Source organism: Meriones unguiculatus, chromosome 2 (assembly GCF_030254825.1).
Source record: "Meriones unguiculatus strain TT.TT164.6M chromosome 2, Bangor_MerUng_6.1, whole genome shotgun sequence".
In the NCBI taxonomy this organism is placed as follows: domain Eukaryota; kingdom Metazoa; phylum Chordata; class Mammalia; order Rodentia; family Muridae; genus Meriones; species Meriones unguiculatus.
In genome coordinates this window covers 103984759-103992805 of record NC_083350.1, presented here as the reverse complement: position 1 = coordinate 103992805, position 8047 = coordinate 103984759, and the positions used below count along the sequence as shown (strand labels likewise).

General features: G+C 45.2%; 1 pseudogene; it reads left to right on the top strand.

Moving 5' to 3' along the window:
• The first annotated feature begins 933 nt into the window (after positions 1-933).
• LOC110553278 (RNA-binding protein EWS-like) lies at positions 934-7041 on the top strand (annotated as a pseudogene).
• The last annotated feature ends 1006 nt before the right edge of the window (positions 7042-8047 follow it).

Below are 8047 nucleotides of genomic sequence, written 5' to 3'. Positions count from 1 at the left end.
GCACTGGAGGTTTGGAAGCCCATCCATGGTCAAGCTAATGGGAAAAGTGAACGCAGGAAATTCCTAGAATTGGTCACATATTGTCTTTTGAATTGATGACTTGCCCTTTTCTCTGTTGTGGGAGGTTTTCAGATGTGATGTGGCATCAGACACATGATGGGAACAACGAATTCTATAAGGCTAAAGAGCTAGAAATGTCATTACAACAAAGCTAAAGAAAGTTAGCTGTCGGCCCCTGGGCAGGTGGTTCTGGCCAGGTTTCTCACTGCTTAAGTGGTCACATGACATCTTCCTGTCACATGCCACTGTGTCCCTTTTAAGAACACTGTACTTCCCTCTTTCTTGATGCTATCCTGCGTCCACACAATCTCAGGACTCAATGAGCTTGGAAAATGTAGGATTTACACCTCAGGATGTACTGAGTTAAAACCCAAATTAGATAAGGAAGTCAGATAATACACTAGTAAGAAAAGCAAGAACATGACTAAAAATTGGAATTAAAGAGACTTCTCCAAAGGTAAAGAAATGGTGCCAGGCAAATGAGCATTCCTGGTATCACTAATCAATAAAGCAATGCCCGTGCTGGTTAGAAGACTATTATAAAATAGCAGAAGGCAATAAGCATCGGGAGGGATGAGAATAAAAGACTCTTGTGTACTGTTAGTGGGGGTATAAATTAATATAGACATTCTGGAAAACAGTATGGAGGTTCCTCAAGAAATTAAAAATAGAACTACCACATGATCCGGTGATTCCACCACAGGCTGCAGATGCAAAGGAAATGAAACCAGCATGTCAAAGCACATCTGCATGTTTATTTGCATTGTAGTATTATTCCTGATTGTCAAGAGATGGAACTAATCTGAATGCCTGAGCCGATGAATAGGCCAAGAAATATGATAGCATACACAATGGAATCAACCTTAATGAATCATGGAATCCATCATTGTAGATGACATGGAGGAACTGGAGGACGTTATGTTACATGAAACAAGCCAGGAGCAGAGACAAAATACCACGTATCCTCACCCACACAAGCGTAAGAATGCAAAATTCACAGAATCATAGAGAAGCTGGTACTTTCCAGGACTAGGGGTGGTAGGGTCAGGGAGATGTCAATCAGATGACCCAAGGTCGACTTTGCCAAGAGGAGGAATCTCAAAATGGTTGCTGAGCATCGTGATGGTTTCAGTTAACAATATTGTAAGCTTGAAAATTGTTCATGCATTTTAAGTGTTCACAAAAAATATAAGTTTCTGAGACAATGTGTATGCTAAGCACTGATTTAGGCATTCCATAGTGTATACACACACGTAGCAAAACATCCTACCGTGTACCATAACTTCAATTTTTATAGAACACCAACATTGGAATCCTAGCTCATTCCATCCTGAGATTGTTAGCTACTCTTTGTGAGACAGTCACCAAAGCTGTACAACTCAAATAGCAACACTTCGTATCCCAAGTCTGAGAGCTTTCCGGTGGACTGAGTGAGGCACAAAACACACCTGGTACAGTGCCTGTCACGTAGAAGCCGGCCGCTCGTACCAACCGCTCTAGTTACTCAAAAGAAAGAACTGTTTGAATCCTGTGGTGCCTCCCCGAATTCATGCTGCCAGTGAGAAAGGTGTAAGCTTCTAAAGCTCAGTTTTCCAATTCAGAAGGAAGAATACAGCAAAAGTAAGAATTAAGAAAAATGTATGTGACGGCCGTTTGTAAATTACACGTGGTGCTGTCTTTAATAATGCTGGCCGTAGAACTAATATTATTAGTACTTCACTGTTCCAAACAGCACTGACTATTGTCACATCCTCATGAAGACAGACTACGTTTTCTTCCTGATGAACATATATGTGCTCATACTTGTGCGTGCATGAGTGCACGCACACACACAGACAGGGGGGTAACGATCATTAGGAAATAGAATGTTACGTGTTGTCTGGTGACTGATTTTTGTTTGGGGGAGGTTGCTGTTCATTGTCTTTTGGTTTGTTTGTTTGTCTTTGAGAGGACCTCAGTGAATGTTTCTCCTTGTAGTTTGCCAAAACAAGCAACAGCCACAAGCAAAACATTTGCACAAACACACACAAAGGCTTGAAAGATTGCAAATCCCATTTTTTCTCTACAGGGAAAAAATGAGATAACATGACAAATACAAATAAGGTCATCAAAAAAAGCAACCTGATCTGGATGGCTGGGTTCCTGGCCACATGCACAGAACTTTCCCGTGGACCTATTTTGAGGTTAGAGGGAGAAGTGTCAGATTTGAGAATCACCACCCAGAGCTGTGTTAAGTACAAACCACCCGGAGCTACGACCTCCCAGACTCAGCAGGTCAGGGGTGTGGTGCTGAGACCCACCCTCTCTAGCAAGCCGCCATGTGACCCAGTCTGAAAGCCCCTGTCTGGACAGCACAGGGAATTCTGTGATCATTCTCAGCTCCATGGGGAAGGTTAGGAAGACGGCTCTAGGTTATCTGATTTTAAACATGAGCATTACTCCAAACGGAAAGAAACAGGAAGCACTGTGGTCAAGAAAATCCACCATTTGTTGAAACGTGTTCTGGGACCCATGGAGACCATAGACTCTCTGACTTCAGTGCCCTGCAAGGCTCTCATCTGTACTATCTGTAGGTGGTCTGTTGGTCAGCAGTTATGCAATATAAGCATAAAGAAAATCAGCTGCCTTTGAGAAGACACCTGGATCTCTCAGAGATCCAAGTACAGAGCTAGAGCCCTGAAAGGACCTGAGCCATCATTAGGTGGAGTTCCAAACCAGATCAGCTCTCTCTTCTGTCTCTTCATTGTTGAGTACTATCCAACATGACATGGCCCATAAAAAACATTTTTGCAGGGGCTGGAGTGATGGCTCAGCAGTTATAAGAGTACTGTCTGCTCCTCCAGAGGTCCTGAGTTCAATTTTCAGCAATCACACAGTGGCTCACAACCATCTATATCCTCTGCGAATGTACATGCAGATAGAATACTCATAGACATTAAATAAATAAAATCTTCCAAAAAAACATTCTTACTCTTATACTGGGGCACATTTATTAAGAACAGTCAGTGTTTACCTAGACCTTTCCATAATCTTCCATCAACCTGTAAAATGGGAGCTATTGTAATTGCCCCCATTTTCCAGATGAGAAAACTTGGATTGAGGAACTGGCCTTCTGAGATGGATCCACCTGTTGATGTTGCAACATGACCTTCTTATCTGCAAAGTTCATCCTTGAGAACTACATAATTGAGTTATATATTAAAAAAAAATCTTGTATTTTAAATAAGTTTATAATTTTATACTGGAGCACATTAAGTTATCCTGGAATGCATGTGGCTCATGGGATGTGGGTTGGAGACAGCTGTGTGTCCTAAGTCATAAACCCAGTGACTAGCCGGCTGGGTTACAAACAAAAGCATGCAGATGCCTTACGTTCAGACAACTCAGGCAGCCAGGAAGAACGCCTTCTCCCAGCTCCCTCCCAGCTCTAAAACCAACTGGTCCTGAAGACTCCTCAGAAACAAAGCAATTATAAATGTGAGTCTTGCCACTAATCTTGAAAAAATAAAAAATAAAAGCTTCTGGTCACCATCTACTTCACAATGACTTAGAAAAACAAAAATATCTTTGTCCCGTCAGCCTTGCACATATTCTTCATGTTCTTAGATGGACAAGAACCTTCTTTGTCTGCAGACCACTGCTGGCTTCTGTCCTGGCGGTCAAGTCCTCCTTCCTCCAGTGAGATGGGAGAATCTTAGTCTTTTTCTTAGTTGGAAGTAAAGAAAACAAGCCGCTGAAGAAAAAGCTTCCACAATGTAGCACTGAAAGGCTCATCATGAATTTACAGCTTGATGTATCTATCTCACAGCCTGCAGGACAGGCAGGCACTAGCTAGGCCTTCCCACGCATTAGGAAGTGTGGTTTTGCCATGCAGCTAAAGAGCTCCAGGGTTCCTTGTGCTCTGAAGCCAAGGCCGACCCTCTTTCTCTCCCCTTTTCTCTCTTCTTGTTTCACTCCTTTTGTCCTTTAAGACAGACCCCCTCGGCAGAAAGCCCAAAAAGGAAGGAGCATCAGATACAGAATAGTTTGGAAGGGATAGGCTGGCAGTTCCTGGGTTTGGGGGGTATTGGGGGAATGCTCTCAGATGTGCTTTCTAGAGTCGGCACCATCATCGGGCGTGGGGTCGCTGGAATCTTCGCCCCCTCGAGTGGCTGGCGGGGAATGCATTCCGTGTGTCTGTGCCCAGGAAGGGCAGAATGATAAGGCCAGTCTAATTAAGGCCAGTCTGTGTGTCAGCCTTGGATTTGGCCTGCCCAGTGCAGTGGAAACAAGTATGTTTCTCTCCCCCCGCCCCCCCCCCCCCGCATTTGGACTGAGTGAGGTTACACTGCCACCATGTGGATCCTCCAGAACAAACTTGAAAAATGAAGCTGTGGCTGCAAAGAGCCCTCACATGTACCCTGGGGGACTTGGGGATGGGGACAAAAAGAGAAAGACAAATCTGTTTTGTTTTTTTTTAAAGATGTCTTGATTTGTCAGGGAAAACAGAAGTCACATTGGTTAAGAAGATAGTCTACATCGGTGAGCACGACTTGTTGCCAAACAGACACTAGTTGAAACTTACCAAATGAATAGCTCTTTTTCCAGCCTCAGTTGCCTTGACTGTACAATGGGCACACTCGAAGTCCCTCTAGGCTGTTGTTAGAATAACAAAGTCGTACACACAGTGCTCTCTTCCTGCCATGTCTGGCTGTTATTGTGGAGCTAAGAAAGGAGCTGTGAGGCCTTACACAATGTCCCGGTCCCCTGCTAGGACTCTCTCCATTTTCACCCTGTCCTTACCGTGGTTTGAACCTTAACCATTTCACGTTTCCCTGCCCTTGAAGGACAAGATGAAGCTATGTAGACCAGGTTGGTCTTGAACTCAGAAACCCATCCGCCTCTGCTGAGGCAGGGAGTGCCTCTACTAAGTGCTGAGATTCAAGGTATGCACCACCACTACTCAGCAGTATTAACCTTGACTACAAAATACACTTTAATATTAGAAGCAATGAAACGTGACTAGTTGCTGCCTGTCTAGTTACTCAATAGATCTTGGATGTTAGGGTGAGCTTAAAGGTTTTGTTCCTTGTTGGAGGACAAGGGAAAGAATGGGGAATTGTGCTGTCCTGCTCTGCCTCAGCAGAGGCAGATGGATTTCTGAGTTCAAGACCAACCTGGTCTACATAGCGAGTTCTGAGACAGCAAGAGTTACACAAAAGAAAGTCCTGTCTCAAAACAAACAAATACAACAGAAAGGTTAATACTCAAAATATTTTTATTTCATTTTACAGCTTCCTCTTTCATCAAATCCAGTAGTTTCAAATCAAGGAAAAATCTTAGAACTAATGAAAAGATTTGGAATTGATGACGAGCTTGATAATATCCATCACCACAAACTCTGAAGGTCCAGATTTACAGTGACACCTGAATGATCCTAACCAGAGTAACGCAAACTCAAAGCCACAGTGATCTTAGCTCTAAGCCTTTAACATCTCCAGCTATTGGGGGAGGAATCCCCAAAATGTTTCATAAGCCTCCTTTGGTGGGGCGGCCATAAGCCACCTCCAACCCTGACCGTTCCTCCCACCCGCTGACCATGCATTGCTCAGTCAGTCTCACAGCTACCTTCCTGGACTCTGACCCCACGCTGCTGCACTTTCTCCACTAAGCTATAGGCAACCCTCTAGCCAGTAGAGGGGCCACTGGCATTTCCCACACCTGCCCCCTTTTCCTGTCTCTTTCCTTAAACATCCCCTCCTCAGCAACTTTCCTCATTGCTGTTTCCATTAAAATATAGAAAATGCAGAGCCTCTGGGAGCATTTAGGGTATTGGAGTCTTGGTTAGGGTTAGCTGATAGAAGCCATAATAATACATATACATGTATAATAAACATATATTAGAGAAAAATCACCTTTTATTTGAAAAGATATCTTATAGGATTTCCTTAAGTGACAGACTTTTTTTTTCCAGGACATTCAAAATGTCATTTAGGAGAGAAAACGGAGTCCGCAGGTTACAGTACCTACAGCCAAGCTGCCGTCAAGCTGGGCTGTAGTACTTACAGCACTCATCCAATCTAAGGATATACACAGACCACCCAGACAGATGGGCACCAAAACTATGGAACCTATGGACAACCTACTGATGTCAACTATGCTCAGACCACATCCACCCATGGGCAGACTGCACACAGGACTTCTTACGGACAGCCTCCCACTGCATACCGCTCAACAGCCCATGGGCTTACAGCCTGTCCAAGTGTGATACTGGCGTTTACTGCACAACCACTGCTCCAGTCACCACAACCCAGGCTTCTTAGGCAGCTTAGTCCTATATGGCACCCAGCCTGCTTACCCAGCCTATTGACAGTGGGTAAGAGCCACCACACATGAAAGACCACAGGATGATAACAAGGCCACTGAGACTAGTCAACTCCAATCTAGCAAAGGGAGGTATAATCAGCCCAGCCTGGGAAATGAGCAGAGTAACTGCAGCTATCGCCAGGTACCCGGAAGCTCCTCCGTGCAGCCAGTCAGCGAACCTCCATCTTATCCTCCTGCCAGCCACTCCTCCCCACGGCTGACTAAATGATCAGAGCTGTCATTCTCAGCAGAATACCCATGAGCAACCCAGCAGCTACGGATAGCAGAGTAGCAGTGGCCAACAAAGCAGCTATGGGTTGGCAATTTCTCTCTAATTTTCCCCTCCTCACACTGGACCCTAAAGCCTGGCTTCAAGTCAATATTGCCAACAGAGCAGCCACTGAGCACAGCAGACTTGATTCTGACAAGATGGTCCCAGCAGCATATGTAATAGAAGTTTTGGTTTCTTTATAAACTCAGTTATGTTACGTAAATGCTTTTGTTTTAACCCCAAGTGTGGGATTTCAGTTGAGCTTTACTTTGTCCACAGCTGTTAACTGTCTTGTGCGGGTGTGGCTTTTGCCAGCTGGTAATGTCTACCTCGTGCCAGGTGCCACAGAGAGGGATGTGGTCTAGGACTCTGGGGATAAATATGAACCCCGAGAAAGAGAAAGGATGGTGTGCAGTGATGCTGTGTGGTGTGCAGCAGCTCGAGAGACCAGAGAGACAGATGGTATGGCAGGTTGGAGCAGAGAGAGAGAGAGAAATGCTTCAGGGTGCAGCAGCTTGAAGAGACTACTGGCTGCTGTTTGCTGTTGATGGAGATTGGTATATCCCCCCAAAAGAACCCTTTGACGACGTTAAACAGCCGGGAGAAGTAAAGGGGTTTGTGCCCCTCATCCCACTAACATTCTCTCTCTTACGGGGGGGGGGTGGAAAGAAGGTAGAGGCCTAAACACCCCAAATAAAATACTTTAAAAAAAGACCACTACAAATGTGAGTCTTTATGGGCAGGAGTCTGGAAATTTTTCTACAGCAAAAGAGAATTGGAACATGAGTGTCTCCCTGATACTGAGGCAGGGTAGGAGACATGACCAGGGGTGGGCCAGGAGGAGGACACAGTGGAATGGGTGCCAGAGATCCAAAGTGGCCTTACTAAGCCTGGTGACCCCCATGGCTGAAGGACCAGAGATTGATCTAGGCATTCTTATAGATCCGGATGAAGACTCTGACAACAGTGCGATTTATGTGCAAGGATCGTACAACAATGCAACTTGATGATCCGGCAGCCTGTGGGGTGTCAAGATGAACAAGAGAACTTGGCGACCCACGATCCACATCTACCTGGATAAGGAGCCAGAAAAGCATTCACAGCATCCGGTGAAGATCTACCAACTGCCAAGGCTGCCTGCCATGGAATGGCTTGATGGGAAAGGTTTTTCAAGGAAGCAAACTGAGAGTTTATTTTGCTTCCCACTCAACCCCACCCCCACAAAAATCCTCCAAGGAATAGCAGTTAGAGTGACATGCCACCTTGTGAGAGCAGAGAGGCACCACCACTACTACTGGTTGCTCAGGAGGTCTGAGAGGACCCATGAGTTACATGGGAGGGCATGGAGGAGAGAGGCAGCTTCCCCACAGA